Consider the following 22,220-nt stretch of genomic DNA (forward strand, 5'->3'; position numbering starts at 1 on the left):
GCAGCACTAACCTTTGACAATCTTCATCAGATGACACTCCTAGGACATCATGTTACACAATACATGCATTTTTTGTTCGATAAAGTTCATATTTATATATAAAAACAGCATTTTACATTGGCGCGTGACGTTCAGAAAATATTTTCCCTCAAATGCTTCCGGTGAATCTGCGCTACAATTTACAAAATTACTATCCCAAAACATTGGTCAAATATAATATTGTCATTTCAACACATTTTGCCATGAAGCTGAGAAAACATTTAGTTTTTCCACAATCTCATCCAGTAGACATAGGCTCTGTCTCTCACTGTCTCGATCTGGAAAGCCGAGACCCAGATGGCAGATCAGATTCGTTGAGAGGGTGAGCTGGTGCATCTGCATTCCTCCATACTGGAACAGTTTCTCTGTCTATCTGTCTCCCTGTTTCTCTGGAGAAGCTTCTCTGTCTACCTATCTCCCTGTTTCTCTGAGGAAACCCTTTATATAGACAGTAAACTAGCTAACACCAGACACAGATAAAGACCTAGCTAGCCAGTCACTAGCTAACACCAGACAGATGAAGACCTAGCTAGACAGTAACTAGCTAACACCAGACAGATGAAGACCTAGCTAGCCAGTAACTAGCTAACACCAGACAGATGAAGACCTAGCTAGCCAGTAACTAGCTAACACCAGACAGATGAAGACCTAGCTAGCCAGTAACTAGCTAACACCAGACAGATGAAGACCTAGCTAGCCAGTAACTAGCTAACACCAGACAGATGAAGACCTAGCTAGCCAGTAACTAGCTAACACCAGACAGATAAAGACCTAGCTAGCCAGTAACTAGCTAACACCTGACAGATAAAGACCTAGCTAGCCAGTCACTAGCTAACACCAGACAGATGAAGACCTAGCTAGCCAGTAACTAGCTAACACCAAAACACAGATAAAGACCTAGCTAGTGTTGGGTCGCGTCAATTCAATCTGGTATCAGAACAGAATTTAACACTAGGCTACTGAATATATTTTCAGCTGTTTATTAATAGAATTAGTCAAGCAGAATAAATGGTAAATGCAATCTTCGTATATACGGGTTCACTGTAACACCTCGCAGGGCAAACAGAGAACTGAGTGACACATCCTTTGCTTTTCATTAAATACTCTGACAGAGATAGTTCCCGCTCACTGCTGGCCTGTCAGAGGGAGGATGAGCTTGGTTTAAACTTACTCATCCTATCGTTGGCGTGCAGGCTGGTCCCAGCCTCTAGACGCATCTTTGTTGCTAAGCATAGTTGTCTTCTAGCTTATTTTCATGTGTGTACCCGAGAGTCAGACACCCAAGGACAGTGTCTGTTTTTATGCTACAGTTAGGACAGTTTCTGCTTTTGTGCTACAGCTATCTTCCATTCTACCAGCCCCTCCCATACACCTGTCCTTGAGCGGCCCCACAACCAGGCATTGTGTGTGTGTGTCACGAGTCTACTCAGCCTACACTCCTACTAGCCAGCAACCCTCCTGTTAGTCATGTCTATTATATGTTGCTCAATATATGTTAATACAATATAAACCTCTTAGTGCATTACAGTCCGTTCATACTTAGGCCTACATCTACTGTAAATGGTAATGCTTCTTTATGTGTTTCAGACATAAAGAAGTGGATGGCTGCAAACGTTCTACTTTTAAACTCGGACAAAACAGAGATGCTTGTTCTAGGTCCCAAGAAACAAAGAGATCCTCTGTTGAATCTGACAATTAATCTGGATGGTTGTACAGTCGTCTCAAATAAAACTGTCAAGGACCTCGGCGTTACTCTGGACCCTGATCTCTCTTTTGAAGAACATATCAAGACTGTATCAAGGACAGCTTTTTTCCATCTACGTAACATTGCAAAAATCAGAAACTTTCTGTCCAAAAATGATGCAGAAAAATTAATCCATGCTTTTGTTACTTCTAGGCTGGACTACTGCAATGCTCTACTTTCCGGCTACCCGGATAAAGCACTAAACAAACTTCAGTTAGTGCTAAATACGGCTGCTAGAATCCTGACTAGAACCAAAAAATGTGATCATATTACTCCAGTGCTAGCCTCCCTACACTGGCTTCCTGTTAAGGCAAGGGCTGATTTCAAGGTTTTACTGCTAACCTACAAAGCATTACATGGGCTTGCTCCTACCTATCTTTCCGATTTGGTCCTGCCGTACATACCTACACGTACGCTACGGTCACAAGACGCAGGCCTCCTAATTGTCCCTAGAATTTCTAAGCAAACGGCTGGAGGTAGGGCTTTCTCCTATAAAGCTAAATTTTTATGGAATGGTCTGCCTACCCATGTGAGAGACGCAGACTCAGTCTCAACCTTTAAGTCTTTACTGAAGACTTATCTCTTCAGTAGGTCCTATGATTAAGTATAGTCTGGCCCAGGAGTGTGAAGGTGAACGGAAAGGCTGGAGCAACGAACCGCCCTTGCTGTCTCTGCCTTGCCGGTTCCCCTCTCTCCACTGGGATTCTCTGCCTCTAACCTTATTACAGGGGCTGAGTCACTGGCTTACTGGTGTTCTTCCATGCCGTCCATGGGAGGGGTGCGTCACTTGAGTGGGTTGAGTCACTGACGTGGTCTTCCCCTTGGGTTGTGCCGTGGCGGAGAACTTTGTGGGCTATACTCGGCCTTGTCTTAGGACGGTAAGTTGGTGGTTGGAGACATCCCTCTAGTGGTGTGGGGGCTGTGCTTTGGCAAAGTGGGTGGGGTTATATCCTGCCTGTTTGGCCCTGTCGGATGGGGCCACAGTGTCTTCTGATCCCTCCTGTCTCAGCCTCCAGTATTTATGCTGCAGTAGTTTATGTGTCGGGGGGCTAGGGTCAGTCTGTTACATCTGGAGTATTTCTCTTGTCTTATCCGGTGTCCTGTGTGAATTTAAATATGCTCTCTCTAATTCTCTCTTTCTCTCTTTCTTTCTTTCTCTCGAAGGACCTGATCCCTAGGACCATGCCTCAGGACTACCTGGCATGATGACTCCTTGCTGTCCCCAGTCCACCTGGCCATGCTGCTGCTCCAGTTTGAACTGTTCTGCCTGCAGCTATGGAACCCTGACCTGTTCACCGGACGTGCTTGTTGCACCCTCGACAACTACTATGATTATTATTATTTGACCATGCTGGTCATTTATGAACATTTTAACATCTTGACCATGTTCTGTTATAATATCCACCCGGCACAGCCAGAAGTGGACTGGCCACCCCTCATAGCCTGGTTCCTCTCTAGGTTTCTTCCTAGGTTTTTGGCCTTTCTAGGGAGTTTTTCCTAGGGAGTGTTTCCTAGCCACCGTGCTTCTTTCACATGCATTGCTTGCTGTTTGGGGTTTTAGGCTGGGTTTCTGTACAGCACTTTGAGATATCAGCTGATGTACGAAGGGCTATATAAATACATTTGATTTAAATTTGATCTAATAAGTGAAATAAAACCCAACGCCAGCCAGTAACTAGCTAACACCTGACACAGATGAAGACCTAGCTAACCAGTAAACTAGCTAACACCAGACACAGATGAAAGGGGAAACATATAAGTATATTTGCCATAGATGAAAAGTGTAAACTTGTAATTATATTTGCTGACATCCTACAGTAAAATGTTGGCACCAGCAGAGTAGCTATCTAGATATATAAACCACGCCCCTCTCCAAACACGCCTTCTCCATGTTGGTTGCAAGGCGGTACTTATTTAAATAAGGTAAGAGAATATAATGTTTCCATTGGTATTAAAATGAGAGTTAGGGTGAAATCACCCTGTCCCCTTAATTATCCCGCCTCTTGAATCCAAGTATTTGACATTGGGGAGGGGACCAGTAACTTTATGATCAAACTTTATCAATGTAGGAGCAACAGTCATTATTCATACTTTGGTCATCATACTTTGAACTGGTTTCATCCAGTGTGGCGGATGAATCAGAATTAGTTGGGTAACATAGATAATTAAGATGTTTTATTTGCATAATATGCTTATGTGAGATACTTGTCATTAGAATGTATCCCTTTGGACTCTGGTGTTGGCAGTTGCACTTTTCCCTTAACTAGGGCTCAGTCACTTGGGGCCCAGAGAGGGGAAAGGTCAGGCTTGTCTTTCACATGTCCCTGGTGCTATGCAGAATATCAGTAAAAGGAGAGGACAGAATGGAACATTGTCTTCATATGTGAATGTGTCTTTACCTATTCTTAAACCATGTGAAGGGATGGCATGATAAATGGGGAACCAATTACTTGTCTCCACAATCTCTGTGCGCAAGTCACTCCCTCCTTTTCTATTGGGGGAGGTGTATGGCAGTGTCTGGAACCATTGTATGTCCTCTCTCAGATCTTGCACTTATCCTTATGACCTAGAGGCTCACTCCCCTCAGTGAGCTTGTCCAGGAGTCGGGTCAAGAGGGGGTTTGCTTGAGATGGGAGTATCTAGAGTTGATAACTGTTATATGCCATTGGATGAGTGGGTGTTTTTGTACTATGAAGTACCAGGAACGAGGTTAGAAAACTCGTCATAGGGACCAAACTGAATGATAATTTATAGAGAACGCTATCTGGCTATGGGATACTCCTCTCTCAAGTAAAAGTCTTTCTTTGTGAACCATTCCTAAATATCTGTGGTTTGTCATGTCAAAGGGGGGTGGATCTTTGCTATAAAAGATCTCAGTAGCCATTGTGTTGACACTCTCAACGGTTCATTAGAAATAGGGAATCGTTGAAAGTCAAGTGCAAATGCAAAGCTCTTATAATTAAAGATGTAGTTTAAGTATAACTCTGACTGGTGTGTGAAGTTTGTCTCTCCTCATTTGGTAATACAGAAATTAGCAACCACACCAGATATCATCCAATTTGATGAAAAACAATTTTTTGACAGTTCGTGACCTTTAAAGCTAATTTCCTGCAATTTAAATGTAAAAACAATGTGAGGTTTTATAACTCAGCTCATGCTATTCTTCTCTTTTTGCCATGAGGATGATAAAATATTGCCTTTTTAAAATCCTACACCTTTTGCTATTGCTTATGACGTATGCTTTAGGGATTAACATGGGGAGCTGGGATCCCTGGAACACACAATTAATGAGAAGGAAAATTATAATATTTTCCACAATGTAGCACTAATGCAATTCCACAAAATACACAGCACGCGCAGTAGCAGATTAGCAAAAAAATTAAATTGCACATTATCCAAACACGTTGTCACATGGAAGCCTTTAACATCGCATATTTACTTCACACAAAGTCGACATAAATTAAAAGCACATAATTGCACATAATTGACACACTCTACTGGAAACCCCTACAGTATAGCCTATAAAATGACATGAGCCTCTTTGAGCCTTCATTGTGACTCTTCAGACAGTCACACATTTGATAGGCCTATGCACATTTCACTATATAGGCATGTCTGTCACAGTCATAAAGTCTGTTAACAATTCTATTTCCTCATGTCCTGAGAATGTAGGCTTTTGTCCTATCCAGTCCCAATCCCACTGAAACCCCAAAATCTTGACTCCTGTCTCACGTCAAAATTCCTAACTATTCTGTAATTCATAAGGTTGCATTTCCCTCATGCCTCTGAATTGTTAACAGACTTCATGTCTGTGACAGAGATGCAACCAATGCATTTCAAACTACCGCTGTAATATTTCCGCCACGTCTCGTATTGCTGCCCTTATGAGCGCTTCAGTAGAGAATGTGGGATCACAAACACTATGCCACTAGATATGGATATTTTTTAAACAGAGTTGGTCCCCGTTAAGATACCCGTGATATTTAAACTATTTCTACTCTTCATCTCCCTGTTCATGAGCTGATCTGCTGTCTGTATAATCGTCAAGTACAGGAGATATTCTGTCATTTGTTGAAGGATGCTATCTAGCTAGCTTACTTAGCAACTTTGGTCATTTGCCTTTTGTTTGACTGCCGTTACAAAGTTTGTATGATTCCACAATGGTATACTCGGGGTGCAATCTGTGCGTCCTGAGCATGTTCTGTGTCAAGATAGCCTGCTGCTGAAATGAGCTAAATTAGTTGAGGAACATGATAACGCTGGGAAATTATGAAAAGCCTGTTTCACAATTCACAACAATGTCATTGGTGTTAAAAGATAGGATAACTATCATTACTAAATATCAGTTTAATTTGTTCTGAAATCTGTACAGCAGCGCCCCTCTTATTTTGGGAGAACCCTGGCATAGTGACCACATCTTGGTTTTAAACGCTTTAAATGGGCTGATTTCTGCTGTATTTCCTGGATAAACGTGTATTTTACCTTTATTTAACTAGGCAAGTCAGTTAAGAACAAATTCTTATTTTCAATGATGGCCTAGGAACAGTGGTTTAACTGCCTTGTTCAGGGGCAGAATGATAGCTTTTTACCTTGTCATTTGTTGGGATTTGTTCTTGCAACCTTTCGGTTACTAGCCCAATGCTCTAACCACTAGGTTACGCTGCCGCCCCAAATAATACTCGGTATTGAAACTTAGTCGCTTTTCAGGAAAACATTCATCCCTATTCTGTGGGGCCCCCGACCTCTCCGACCTTTTGGTGGTAGGCCCACTGGAGCCTGCATGCCGTTCGGTAATCCGGCCCTGGGGATAACACAGTCGCTTATCACATAGGAGAAGCTGGTTCAGAATTGGACATTAAGAGTAATACACAATGAAATCACTGAAATTGATATTAGAAGAAGACAATGAATCATAACAACAAACAGAAGTTCATTTGAACATATTTTTCATATTTTCAAATCAGCCAAGGATTTAAATGGGCAATCTGCAGCTGAAACAATAACAAACCAATTTTCCTTTCCACTGTTTTGGTAAAAAGCTGAGGGATGGGGCTGGATAAATGAATCCTACAGACGAAGAACCATATATTTGACAATTTTTCCATTTTAAGATAATCAGTTATTTTTATATTATTAATTGTGTGTACCACATTAGGTGTTTTATGGTTGACAAATAATTCACCATACTCATATCTTCCAACAACAATTGATATTTTTTTGTTATTTCAAAAAATACTTATTTTATTGCTGTTTTAATTTTTAGAATGTGGAAGAACAGTATATCTCCAGTGATGATTTCAGTTTGTGGAAGAACAGTATATGTGACATTTTCCATGACACTTGTAAGATGTCCTTTTTTAACACCTGATATGATGTTTTAAGTACTTTCAAGTGCAGATGCCCTTCATGTAAATAACTTAAATGCAATATGTAGTTAATTCATTTGTATGGAGGTTCATTTAAAGGTGGTCTATCAACTTTAGCACTGATGACTTTTCTTAAAAGTTGAGTCATGAAATCTTAGTCTCATTTAAAATGAAGCCCTCAATGTGAACATACCATAGAATAACTACAAAAATAGAATTCAATCAAAAGAAGCACAACTTCTACATATCAAATATGGATCAATGTGATGTGCCAATATGCAGGTCCCTAAGGTCAATATTACAAAACGTTCAGAAAACCATTCTCTTTGCGTTTAACACTATGATCAGCAATTAAGTTTTGAATTGCGTTAAACCCATGCTAAAGGCAAGAAATGTCCTGTACTGAGGTGACAGCAGTAAATAAGTATTAACTGCTTAGAGTTGATGCTAAATGTGGTGACAGAGAGACGTACTGTATATTGTAATGAATAAAAAAAGGGAATCAAGATCAAATGAATACTCACATACTGTATGTGATGACTTATTTGTTTTTAATTAATTCAGATTAAAAAAGGTTCAAATGATCACACACAAAATCATTCTCAACAGAACACATTGTACATAACATTTTCTACACTAGGAACAACATCTTAAAATTAAATTAATTCAATATATTATGCTGGTTGAAATCATACACAAATTGATTCACATAGAAAACACCTACTATACATTTAATTTCCTACAATAGGGGTGACATGTCTTCTGAAATGTATTCAGATTCAACATACTATACAGGTTCAGGGGATCATAAACTCACAGAAAAAACAGTTAATTATGTAGCTTGGTTTAACATCAAATTATTCACTCTGCAGTGATTTATAAAAAGAGCGTGCAGCAGCTGGCAAGTAGTTGAGCATGGTCATCAGATCTTGGTACTTGTTTTTTTTGATGGGCAGAGGACTCTCATATGCTCTAGGGTAGTGGCTTGCAAAATAGGGAGGTTGAGGTGTAGCTCCTTGTTTTGGTTTGGAGATCAGCCACGATTTCCATCCCTCAAATAGACTGTGGCTCTGTCTGGCGTACAGATTCCAAGGATCCTCAACTGAAATTACAACAAACATTTTAAGTTCCTGACATCTATAAACAACTTTCACAGTCAAGCACTAGGATATTTTATTGTTAGAACAACATGTTGCATGTTGATGATGAATGTTAGTAAACTATTCTCTGTGCAATACCTGTAATATACTGTCATCGGATCTTAGAATGAGCCAATGTTTGATCGATTCCTTTCCCAATACCTGTGACTTTTAACCACCTCACTGAGGTGATCTGTAGTCCAGCTGGTCGCTTGAGGACAGAATCTGGAAGGTGCCTGAAGTCTTCACATTGCATCCTCATCACCTTGAATGGTTTTGCTGGTTGTGCTTCAAGTATCATCTTTGAAACATCATCAGGTGTATGAAGGACTGACACCTTGCGCCTCTTCTCGATGGTGGCAAAAGATCGATCACAAGGAAGAAAAGAATGACCAGAGACCATGAACTTCTGCTCAACTTGGGTAAAGTAACCCATAGAGATGAGCATCGACATCAGATTGAGCATCCGCCAGTTGTTATTCTGCCCACAGCATCTGTCACTGAAGATGATCAACTTGCGCACTTCTGGTTTGGTGAGTGGCGTGAATTTTGTCTTCACCCACTTCAATATGCAGCTTGCTACCTCAATGGACCCTCGGTGTGCAATCCCCTCATGCCAAACACACATGTATGCAGGATCTTCTTTTCCAAGTTCCTGGATGCAAAGGTTAAAATTTGACAGCTGCCGCTGGTAGTAGACATTGGAGTGGGTCAGATTAGGGGTGTACATCACCCCCTGTAGATCCACAGAAATGACATGGCAGTCAGCATTGGCTTTAGCCCACTCAGTGTCACTTTGAAGCTGTGTGTAGGCCTTTTCGGCTTTTCGATGGTGCAACTCACTTTCAACTGCAATCTTCCTCTTCTCCTCTTCAGATGTTGCTGCTGACATCTTAGTGAAGAATGCGTCACATTTGCCACAGGTGTCACTCCTGGGTTGGCCGAAATTGAGACTCTGCTGTTTGAAAATGTCCCTATAAACCCAGAATTTTGCAGATGATGTGGTATTCTTCTCTTTGTAGAGTCGGTACATTCGCAACAAATTCAGATCAGGGCTGAGGTATTCTCTGTGTACATCCCCCTTCATCCGAGAGTAGTGGTTCTGGGTTCTTGGGAAAGATAAAATGTGCTCCTTGATGCCCTCTTTCACTGTAGCATGTATCCGATGTGGCCTGTAAGGAGACAACAAGATGTTGTTGAACTTGTATTCTCTCAATGTTCTAGGGACCTGCCTTAGAGTGCAACTGTGTCGCTATAACCGGGGTACAAATCCCGGTCACGCCATTGCCGTTTGTGGCCGGGGGGTTCTGTAGGGCGGCGAGAATTAGGCCAGTGCCGTCCGGTGGGAGGGGGAAGGTAATCGGCACTCAGTCCTCAATGCTCAGGTTGTAGTTGGACAGTTTAATTACCATCATTTTGTTTAAAAGTAATAAACATTTTTATATTTTTGTTTCAGAATTCGCTATTCATCCATTCGATACTCTATGTTAATGTTTAGAAGATTGTTTAGAGCACTGCTATAGTGAAATAATCCAGGCTGGAATCCATAGCGCATTACCTATTGCTATGCTTCCCTCTTCCATCTTCTAAAGGAGACCTAGCCTCAGTAGCCTGATCTGGAGACCCTGCAACCTCACCTGCCTCAGCTTGAACTCCTAACTTTTCCTGAACAACCTGACCAAAACAATTACATTTCAATTAGCAGGTTCTAAAAAAACTAGTACAAAGAATACAATATGTTTGTAATTGATATTCATATAGACATTAATTCATATTTTCACTTGCCTGAAGACGGCTGTTGGTTAGCTGGAACACAGACATGAAAGTGACCTTGCACACATTCAATCTCTGGCCTGCTTGCTGTACATGGTATTTGAAGGTTTGTTTCCGTCGTTTGTTCTCCTTTGTATCCTCAGGTTTACGTCTCCGTTTCACCTCATGCTGCAATAAAAATTGACAATGATAAATTCAGAATTTAATATACTGTAGCACATTCAGGGTATTGCTTGATCAGGACCTCCATCTTTCACACACTCCCAACCTATACACAGAATGAGTTTGTGTTGCACTGTACGTATCATTACTGTCAAAGTTAAACTATGCAAGTGTTCAATATAGCTATTATAATAATAGGAGTTTTGTCCTATTTCTAACCTGTTCTAAGCCGGAGAGAATCAACGCTTGTTGTTTCTCGTATGGGACAGTGTAGAAACTGTTGAACAGATGCAGCTTGCGCTCATCAGTCAACTTTCCACAATCCTTTCTGCACGTCGTGGAACACGCTCTTCCCTGCAGGATACAGTGTAACGTTACATATAACTAGCTAGCTACTGTAGCCATGTCGAATCATCCGGTGGATGGACAAAAAGTAGCTAGCTATGTTTCTTCTATAATCTAGCAATAACATTTGTAACGATAATGTATAAGTTAGTAGCCAACGAACTTTAGCTAATATGTTTTCTCTATAGTTACAAATTAGACAACCCAGAACATACATGTTAGTTACTGTACTCTATAGCTAGCTAGCTTGATTGTTTGATATACGGTTCTTCCACATACCTCTTTTGGACAGCTTTTCCCAGTTTTTTCTTGACCCTTACGATTTGTATAGGGTTTTCCCGCATCCCGTAAGATCTTCCTTTGCCTGTCTTTCCATTCTTTTAGTTTTGTTTTACGTTTCTTTCCCACATTTCGGCGATTTTCATCAGCAACAGAAAAGTTGTGCGCTTGTCCGTTCATTCTGAGTGTTGCACATAAACGGTTATTCCACGAGAGGCTATCTTTAAATTTAAAAATATTGTTAATTAGCGCGTGGAAAGCTTGTGAAACCGGTTCACTATAGAAAAAGGGTGTCCAATAATGATTTTTCATGTATATCTCTTTTTTTTGAAAAATGTCACATATACGGTTCTTCGTCTGTAGGATTCAAATGTAACCACTCTCAAATTAATAGACAAAGCTATGGATGAAAGGACTGACCATCCATGAATCATATTTTAATAACCTCTATGGGATCGGTGTCCCTAAACTTGGACAGCTGTTGCTCAATATGCGATAATGTGACTAGAATGACGTTGTAAACAACGTTCTGGGACATAGACATGTCTTATATGAGCAGAAAGCTTAAATTCTTGTTAATCCAACTGCTTTGTCCAAATTACAGTAGCTATTACAGAACAAATATACCATGCTATTGTTTGAGGATAGTGCACAACAACAACAAACTTTTATCAAGGCAACTGGTTTGATACATTCACCTCTGAAGATAAATCATGTACTTACATTCAGTAATCTGGTTCTGATTGGTCATCCTGAGGGTTCCAGAGATAATGTATTATAGTTTTCTTTGACAAAATCAATTTTTATATTAAAATGTAGGAACTGGGTTCTACAGTTTGAACCCACTGCTGCCTCTGGCTCCACACCCACCCCGCCCAGCCATCTAGATATGTGAAGGTTAGTGTAATTTATGTAGGGATGCTGATGCTAACCATGTTTTGAGGATATGTATATTTTAACCATCCATTAATTATAGTTTAACGATATTCTGAGGCTATACATTGTTTGTTTATATTTACTTTGTATACAAACATTGGAGTAAAACAGTCTTATATGTTGGTTTCTGATGGGGTAAAACAGTTTTACAAAGCTCATTAGGTATGTATATATATTTATTTACCTTTATTTAACTAAGCAAGTCAATTAAGAACAAATTCTTATTTACAATGGTGGTATACCTATAACTTGTATTCTTCAAAATCATAAACAAATCATTAATTTATAAGTCCAAAAATGAATGTGGGGAGTACAGGCAGCCTTTTAAAGGCAGACTCAGATTGAAATATTGATGTTTTGTTGGTTGACTTGGAAGAGATAAATGAGAGAGAGAGATAAATCCCCTGAATAAACAAATTAATCTGCCTTGAAGCACAGAGAATTGAAATGAAGAGTTCATCTTACCAGAGAACGTTTATACACACACACACACACACACACACACACACACACACACACACACACACACACACACACACACAGAGAGAGAGAGAGAGACACAAACACACAACCATCACAAGGAAAATCTAATTAAAGTCTAGAGGGAGGGAAATGCTTTTAGCCACATCTTCACTGCTGTATGACATATTGAATTTGATGCATTACAATTTTTACCTGCCTGGATGTCAGTCTGTGATATTTCAGATGATAATATGCATTGTAAGTAAGCATTTCACGGTAAGTTCTACACCTGTTGTATTTGGCACAGGTGACAAATAACATTTGATTTAAATTTGATTTTTGTTTATTGTGCTTGTCATTTTCGCTGGCTGTCTTTGATATTGAGACATTTTTCTAGCCCTGAAAAGTTATTTAATATAAATTCATAACATTAGTGTTGACATGTGAGTGTGTGTGAGTGGGTGAGTGTGTATGTAACTGTGTTTGCATGCATGAGTGTACATTGTGGGTACTGCTGGTAAATGACTGTACATTTTTCACTTTAGTTATTTTAGTTTTTTACTGCTTTGGTACTATTTTCACTAGTATGTGGTACTATTTTCACTAGTATGTGGTACTATTTTCACTAGTATGTGGTAGTATTTTCACTAGTATGTGGTAGTATTTTCACTAGTACGTGGTACATTTTCACTAGTATGTGGTACATGTTCACTAGTACGTGGTACATTTTCACTGGTATGTGGTACATTGTCACTAGTATGTGGTACTATTTTCACTAGTATGTGGTACTATTTTCACTAGTATGTGTCACGTCCTGACCATAGTATGTTGTTATTTTCTATGGTAGAGTGGTCAGGGCGTGACAGGGTGTAACGCCCTGGCCATAGAGAGGGTTTTTTTGTTATCTATTTTGGTTAGGCCAGGGTGTTACATGGGTGGGCGTTCTATGTTTATTTTTATATGTTGGTTTGTTTCTTTGGTTGGCCGTGTGTGGCTCCCAATCAGGAACAGCTGTAGTCCGTTGTTGCTGATTGGGAGTCATACATAGGCAGCCTGTTTTTCCTTTGGGGTTTGTGGGTGATTGTTTTCTGTTTAGAGTATTTCCTGAAAGGACTGTTTTGCTGTCGTCTTTTGTTTATTTTTGTAGTGTTCTCTTTTTCAATTAAATTTCAAGATGAACACACATCCTCCTCTGCACCTTGGTTTCATTACTACAACAGCCGTTACAGAATCACCCACCAAAAAACGGACCAAGCAGCGGAGGAAGGAGAAGCACCAGGAGAGGAGCTATCGGGAGTCGTGGAAATGGGAGGAATTGCTGGACGGTAAAGGACCATGGGCTCAAGCTGGGGAGTATCGCCGCCCGCAGTGGGAGATCGAGGCAGCGATAGCTGAGAGGCGCTAGTATGAGGCAAGGGAGCGCAACAGGCACGAGAGGAAGCACCCCAAAAAAAATTGGGGGGGGGGGGCACATGGGGAGTGTGGCAGAGTCAGGTTGGAGACCTGAGCCAACTCCCCATGCTTACAGGAGGCAGCGCAGTACTGGTCAGGCACCGTGTTATGCGGTAAAGCGCACGGTGTCCCCAGTACGCGTTGATAGCCTGGAGCGTTACATGCCAGCCCCCCGCAAGTGCCATGCCAGAGTGGGCATCGAGCCAGGTCGGAGTGTTCCAGCTCAGCGCATCTGGTCTCCAGTGCGCTGTCTCGGTCCAGGCTATCCTGCACCGGCGCTGCGCACTGTGTCTCCGGGGCGCTGGGAGGGCTCAGTTCGGCCTATGCCTGCGCTCCGCCCGTGCCGGGCAAAAGTGGGCATTCAGCCTGGAGTTTGGGTGGCAAGCCTACGCACCAGAACTCCAGTGCTCCCCCACAGCCCGGTTTATTATGTGCTTGCTCCCAGGACCAGGCCTCAAGGGGGTCTCTTCAGCATGGTTTATCCTGTGCCTCCTCCCAGGACCAGGCCTCCTGTGGGTCTCCCCAGCCTGGTCTATCCTGTGCCTCCTCCCAGGACCAGGCCTCCTGTGGGTCTCCCCAGCCTGGTGAGTCCTGTGCCTGTGCCCAGAGCCAGGCCTCCTGCATGTCTCTCCAGCCTGGTGAATCCTGGGCCAGAGCCACCAGAGCCGCCCGCCAGTCCGGAGCCGCCAGAGCCCCCCGCCTGTCCGGAGCCGCCAGAGCCGCCCGCCAGCCCGGAGCCGCCAGAGCCGCCCGCCAGCCCGAAGCCGCCAGAGTCGCCCGCCAGCCGGGCGCAGCCAGGGTCGTCCGCCAGCCGGGCGCAGCCAGGGTCGCCCGCCAGCCTAGCGCAGCCAGTGTCGCCGCCAGCCTAGCGCAGCCAGGGTCGCCCGCCAGCCTAGCGCAGCCAGGGTCGCCTGCCAGCCGGTCGCAGCCAGGGTCACCCGCCAGCCGGGCGCAGCCAGGGTCACCCGCCAGTCCTCCGGCGCAGCTAGGGGCGCAACCTAAGTGGGCTAAGCCAAGGGTGGAGCGGGGTCCACGTCCCGCACCAGAGCCGCCGCCGTAGGAGGGCCCACCCAGACCCTCCCTTTCAGAGTCAGGTTTTGCGGCCGGAGTCCGCACCTTTTGGGGGGGTACTGTAATGCCCTGGCCACGGAGAGGGTTTGTTGTTGTCTATTTTGGTTAGGCCAAGGTGTTACATGGGTGGGCGTTCTATGTTAATTTTTCTATGTTGGTTTGTTTCTTTGGTTGGCCGTGTGTGGCTCCCAATCAGGAACAACTGCAGTTCGTTGTTGCTGATAGGGAGTCATACATAGGCAGCCTGTTTTTCCTTTGGGGTTTGTGGGTGATTGTTTTCTGTTTAGAGTATTTCCTGAAAGGACTGTTTTGCTGTCGTCTTTTGTTTATTTTTGTAGTGTTCCCTTTTTCAATTAAATTTCAAGATGAACACACATCCTCCTCTGCACCTTGGTTTCATTACTACGACAGCCGTTACACATGGGGTGTTTATCTGTTTTTGTATGTCTATGTTCAGTTCTAGTTTGTGTATTTCTATGTTGGTCGTTGTTTGGCATGACCTCCAATTAGAGGCAGCTGGTTGTTGTTGTCTCTAATTGGAGGTCATATTTAAGTTGATGTTTGTCCCACATGTCCTTGTGGGTGATTATATTTTGAGTAGTGTGTTTTTTCCCTCTCTGCGTCACGGTTTGTTATTTTCTGGTTAGTTTAAGTATTTTTTGTATTGTTTCACGTTTCACTATTAAATAAAGATGTGGAACACAAACGCTGCATCTTGGTCCACTCCTTATCACGGCCGTGACAGTATGTGGTACTATTTTCACTAGTATGTGGTACATTTTCACTAGTATGTGGTACTATTTTCACTAGTATGTGGTACTATTTCCACTAGTATGTGGTACTATTTTCACTAGTATGTGGTACTATTTCCACTAGTATGTGGTACTATTTTCACTAGTATGTGGTACAATTTTCACTAGTATGTGGTACATTTTCACTAGTATGTGGTACTATTTTCACTAGTATGTGGTACTATTTTCACTAGTGTGTGTCACGTCCTGACCATAGTAAGTGGTTATTTTCTATGGTAGAGTGGTCAGGGCGTGACAGGGTGTAACGCCCTGGCCATAGAGAGGGTTTTTTTGTTATCTATTTTGGTTAGGCCAGGGTGTTACATGGGTGGGCGTTCTATGTTTATTTTTCTATGTTGGTTTGTTTCTTTGGTTGGCCGTGTGTGGCTCCCAATCAGGAACAGCTGTAGTTCGTTGTTGCTGTTAGGGAGTCATACATAGGCAGCCTGTTTTTCCTTTGGGGTTTGTGGGTGATTGTTTTCTGTTTAGAGTATTTCCTGACAGGACTGTTTTGCTGTCGTCTTTTGTTTATTTTTGTAGTGTTCCCTTTTTCAATTAAATTTCAAGATGAACACACATCCTCCTCTGCACCTTGGTTTCATTACCACGACAGCCGTTACACATGGGGTGTTTATCTGTTTTTGTATGTCTATGTTCAGTTCTAGTTTTTGTATTTCTATGTTGGTCGTTTTTTGGCATGACCTCCAATTAGAGGCAGCTGGTTGTTGTTGTCTCTAATTGGAGGTCATATTTAAGTTGATGTTTGTCCCACATGTCCTTGTGGGTGATTATATTTTGAGTAGTGTGTTTTTTCCCTCTCTGCGTCACGGTTTGTTATTTTTTGGTTAGTTTAAGTATTTTTTGTATTGCTTCACGTTTCACTCTTAAATAAAGATGTGGAACACAAATGCTGCATCTTGGTCCACTCCTTATCACGGCCGTGACAGTATGTGGTACTATTTTCACTAGTATGTGGTACATTTTCACTAGTATGTGGTACTATTTTCACTAGTATGTGGTACTATTTCCACTAGTATGTGGTACTATTTTCACTAGTATGTGGTACTATTTCCACTAGTATGTGGTACTATTTCCACTAGTATGTGGTACTATTTTTACTAGTATGTGGTACATTTTCACTAGTATGTGGTACATTTTCACTATGTGGTACATTTCACTAGTATGTGGTACATTTCACATTTAACTGACTTGCCTAGTTAAATGAAGGTTAAATAAAATAAAATAAATACTGTCTCTAATCAAATGCAGTGGTAAAAAAAGTACCAAATTGTCCTACTTGTGCAAAAGTAAAAATACCTTTCTCAAGTAAAAGTGAAAGTCAACCAGTAAAAGTCTAAAACTATTTGCTTTAAATATACTTAAGTGTTAAAAGTAAAAGTATAAATCTTTTTTAAAAACTATATAAAGCAAACCACACGGCCTCATTTTCTTGTTTTTTAAATTTACAGATAGTCATGGGCACTCTAACACTCAGACATAATTTACAGACAAAGCATTTGTGTTTAGTGAGTCCGTCGGATCAGAGGCAGGGGATGACCAGGGATGTTCTCTGTTTAGTGAGTCCTCCAGATCAGAGGCAGTAGGGATGAACAGGGATGTTCTCTGTTTAGTGAGTCCGCCGGATCAGAGGCAGGGGATGACCAGGGATGTTCTCTGTTTAGTGAGTCCTCCAGATCAGAGGCAGTAGGGATGACCAGGGATGTTCTCTGTTTAGTGAGTCCTCCAGATCAGAGGCAGTAGGGATGAACAGGGATGTTCTCTGTTTAGTGAGTCCTCCAGATCAGAGGCAGTAGGGATGACCAGGGATGTTCTCTGTTTAGTGAGTCCACCGGATCAGAGGCAGGGGATGACCAGGGATGTTCTCTGTTTAGTGAGTCCTCCAGATCAGAGGCAGTAGGGATGACCAGGGATGTTGTCTGCTTAGTGAGTCCTCCAGATCAGAGGCAGTAGGGATGAACAGGGATGTTCTCTGTTTAGTGAGTCCTCCAGATCAGAGGCAGTAGGGATGACCAGGGATTTTCTCTGTTTAGTGAGTCCTCCAGATCAGAGGCAGTAGGGATGACCAAGGATGTTCTCTGTTTAGTGAGTCCTCCAGATCAGAGGCAATAGGGATGACCAGGGATGTTCTCTGTTTAGTGAGTCCTCCAGATCAGAGGCAGTAGGGATGACCAGTGGTGTTCTCTGTTCAGTGAGTCCTCCAGATCAGAGGCAGTAGGGATGACCAGGGATGTTCTCTGTTCAGTGAGTCCTCCAGATCAGAGGCAGTAGGGATGACCAGGGATGTTCTCTGTTCAGTGAGTCCTCCAGATCAGAGGCAGTAGGGATGACCAGGGATGTTCTCTGTTTAGTGAGTCCTCCAGATCAGAGGCAGTAGGGATGACCAGGGATGTTCTCTGTTTAGTGAGTCCTCCAGATCAGAGGCAGTAGGGATGACCAGGGATGTTCTCTGTTTAGTGAGTCCCCCAGATCAGAGGTAGTAGGGCTGACCAGGGATGTTCTCTTGATAAGTGTGTGAATTAGACAATGTTTCTGTCCCGCTAAGCATTCAAAATGTAACGAGTACTTTTGGGTGTCAGGGAAAATGTATGGAGTAAAAAGTACATTATTTTCATTAGGAATTTAGTGGAAGTAAACGTAAAAGTAGTCAAAAATATAAATAATAAAGTAAAGTACACATACCCCTAAAAACGACTTAAGTAGTACTTTAAAGTATTTTTACTTAAGTACTTTACATCACTGATCAAATGTAAGATATTAAATGAAACAAATGAAACAAATGAATATCAAACATACCGTTTAGAATGCATTAATTTGCATCAAGCCTGTCATGAGCATTTGGCCACAAATTCTCATCCACATCACAGTGAACGTCTTCATTGTTCATGCACCGTGGGGAAAAACCTTTTAACAAGGCAAATCCAAGCTTGACATTGGTCTTCATTGATGTTGTCGCATGCCTCATCCTCGGCCAGGAGGATGGCACACTCATGGGGATGGCTATCGTACTCCTTCCACCTCCTTGCTGAAAACAAATCCTCAATAGGGTTGAGGTAAGGAGAGTATGGGGGCAGTTGGAAGGTCACGAATTGGGGATGAGACCGAAAAACCATGCCTGAACCACCTCTGCATGGTGGAACCTGACATTGTTCCGCACAATGACATAGGTGACCCCTTCACCTTGACAGGCCTGCTCAATTTCCTTTAGAAACACAATGAGGTATACAGCGTTGTAGGATCCAAATAATGGCCTACGTCCTACCACACCATCTTCAGAGGTAGCTGCGCACATGGAGATGTTTCCCCACGTTGTCCAGGCACTTGGATGGCCGCCCGTTGGCCAATGAGGTTTCGCCTATGGCGTCGAGTTTTGGCCTAGGTTAATTAAAGCCTGCTTCATCAACAAAGACATACTTGTGATGGTTCACAGAAGCAGGACCATGCCCACCTCTATGACTGGCCCCTTGTCCACAAGCTCTTCGGTTTCTTCTTCTCCCTTGCTGTCTATTTGCTCCATGTTGAAAGAAGTGTCAAGTGCTCACAGCCCCTCTTTTATATAGTGATCAATTGTGGTGACCACTACGTGAAATCAATTAGCAATAATGAGGTGAAATCAATTAGTAATTATGAGGTGAAATCAATTAGCAATAATGAGGTGAAATCAATTAGCAATAATGAGGTGAAATAAATTAGCAATAATGAGGTGAAATCAATTAGTAATAATGAGGTGAAATCAATTAGCAATAATGAGGTGAAATCAATTAGCAATAATGAGGTGAAATCAATTAGCAATAATGAGGTGAAATCAATTACAAATAATGAGTAGTCATTATGCGTGGTTATTATGTATTATACATGTAATTTAAATGTTTATACTTTACAAACACTCATTTTATTTCAGTAGTTATCAAAATCCATATATAGTAGACAACCCAATTCTATAGGTTTAGCAAACAGTTAAGTGTTTAACCATTTAGTGCAGTTGGATTAAGTAACGATCAAATGAGATAAGAAGAGAATCATATGAAAAGTATTGTGAGCATTGTATTGTGAAAGGCAATTACTTTTTAATGAAAGGTATTTTTAGATGAAACACTGATTAGGTTTTGTGAAAAAGTTACTGTGTCATTTTGTGTGTTGTACTTAATTGAAAATGTGCTTGAAAGTTTTGAAAAAACAGGCATTATTCATGATCTGTTTTGAGTTTTGTACTAAGAGTTGTTGACATTTTACCACATACTTCTGAAAATAGTACCAAAGTGCTATTGGCCCTTGTCAAAGGTAATGCATTATATAGTGAATAGGATGCCATTTAGGACTCATCCTGTGTCTTTTTCAAAGCATGGTTTAATTAAAGTTCCAGCCCAGTGCAGTCCAAAAATATAATTTTCCTTCATATATATATGTATATGTATGTACATATATATGTTCCCACACTATGTGGTTGGAATAATACTGTGAAATTGTGAAAATGATGATGAGTCCCATTTAGTGTAAGAGCTGTTTGAAAAGACTTCCTGAAATGTCAGTCTGTTTTGGTGAGATGGAGTTTTGGCCTGCCTGGTGACATGACCAGGAGGTAAATTATTTAATAGACTAACAAGAAAGAAAGCTTTAAACCTCTCTGCCAATAACAGCAAATTTTCCCCCTCCCAGACAGTCCTAGCAAAATTATTGCTTTAGAAATTGCCCTTCGCTAAGAAGCATTTTTTTGTTCTATTTGACCATTTTAATTGAAAACAGTAAGGTACTTAATTGTTACCCAGAAATAATTGGATATTGAGATAAAAACGGCTAAATTGGACCTTTAAACAATGTGTTTGGATATCTTTCAGGAAAAATATGTATCATAACACAAGCAGCTTCAGAAGAGATTCAGTAACTCAGTGTTCGATGAAGTTCTAACAGGTCAAATACATACATGGTGTTACTGCTATTATCAGGGTTTGGTGGAAACTAAAGCAGACCATTTCATGCTGTGTCTCTACGTATCAGTCCTAGGTTATCTGGGTGACAATACCGGTCCTCTGTCACAGAGCCTGACCTGCATCTGGAGCTGAAGTGACGTCTGGAATACGGTATGGAGTCCGATCTGGAGCCCGGTCTGGAGTCCGGTCTGGAGTCCGGTCTGGAGCCCGGATCTATGGTCTGGTCTGGAGCCTGATCTGGAGTCTGGTCTGGAGCCCGGTCTGGAGCCCGGTCTGGAGCCCGGTCTGGAGTCCGGTCTAGAACCTGGTCTGGAGCCTGGTCTGGAGCCCGGTCTGGAGCCCGGTCTGGAGCCCGGTCTGGAGCCCGGACTGGAGCCCGGTCTGGAGCCCGGTCTGGAGCCTTTAGTAGTTTAGTAGGTTTAGTAGTTATAGGTTTAGTAGTTACAGGTTTAGTATCTATAGGTTACGTAGTTATAGGTTTAGTAGTTACAGGTTTAGTATCTATAGGTTACGTAGTTATAGGTTTAGTAGTTACAGGTTAAGTATCTATAGGTTTACTGGCTATAGGTTTAGTATCAATACATTTAGTAGTTATAGGTTTAGTATCTATAGGTTACGTAGTTATAGGTTTAGTTGTTGTAGGTTTAGTATCTATAGGTTACGTAGTTATAGGTTTAGTTGTTGTAGGTTTAGTATCTATAGGTTTAGTAGTTATAGGTTTACTGGCTATAGGTTTAGTATCAATACATTTAGTAGTTATAGGTTTAGTATCTATAGGTTTAGTTGTTATAGGTTTAGTAGTTATAGGTGTAGTTGTTATAGGTTTAGTAGTTATAGGTTTAGTAGTTATAGGTTTAGTATCTATGGGTTTAGTAGTTATAGGTTTAGTATCTATAGGTTTAGTAGTTATAGGTTTAGTAGTTATAGGTTTAATAGTTATAGGTTTAGTAGTTATGGGTTTACTGGCTATAGGTTTAATAGTTATAGGTTTAGTATCTATAGGTTTAGTAGTTAAAGGTTTACTGGCTATAGGTTTAGTATCAATCAATTTAGTAGTTATAGGTTTAGTATCTGTAGGTTTAGTTGTTATAGGTTTAGTAGTTATAGGTTTAGTTCTCATTGGTTTAGTAGTTAGAGGAATAGTATCTATAGGTTTAGTAGTTATAGGTTTAGTATCTATAGGTTTAGTATCTATAGGTTTAGTAGTTATACGTTTAGTATCAATAGGTTTAGTAGTTATTGGTTTAGTAGTTATTGGTTTAGTATCTATAGGTTTAGTAGTTATAGGTGTAATAGTTATAGATTTAGTAGTTATAGGTTTAGTAGTTATAGGTTTAGTATCTATACGTTTAGTAGTTATAGGTTTAAATAGTTATACGTTTAGTAGTTATAGGTTTAGTATCTATAGGTTTAGTATCTATTTGTTTAGTGGTTAAAGGTTTAGTATCTATAGGTTTAGTAGTTATAGGTTTAGTATCTATAGGTTTAGTAGTCATAGGTTTAGTATCTATAGGTTTAGTAGTTATAGGTTTACTAGTTATAGGTTTAGTAATTATAGGTTTAATATCTATAGGTTTAGTAGTTATAGGTTTAGTATCTATAGGTTTAGTAGTTATAGGTTTACTAGTTATAGGTTTAATATCTATAGGTTTAGTAGTTATAGGTTTAGTAGGTATAGGTTTAGTATCTCTAGGTTTAGTAGTCATAGGTTTAGT

The 22,220-nt window shown here is 41.2% G+C and overlaps 1 long non-coding RNA gene across 1 annotated transcript; it reads right to left on the reverse strand.

The window, feature by feature from the left end:
- Positions 1-7,681: 7,681 nt before the first annotated feature.
- On the reverse strand, positions 7,682-8,973 carry LOC115205776 (uncharacterized). The gene is made up of 2 exons (XR_003880677.1): positions 8,388-8,973; positions 7,682-8,251 (listed from the first exon to the last, which is right to left on the reverse strand). It is a non-coding gene; the product is annotated as an uncharacterized LOC115205776 (long non-coding RNA).
- Between the last annotated feature and the right edge of the window lie 13,247 nt (positions 8,974-22,220).

Source organism: Salmo trutta, chromosome 13, assembly GCF_901001165.1.
Source record: "Salmo trutta chromosome 13, fSalTru1.1, whole genome shotgun sequence".
In the NCBI taxonomy this organism is placed as follows: Eukaryota; Metazoa; Chordata; class Actinopteri; order Salmoniformes; family Salmonidae; genus Salmo; species Salmo trutta.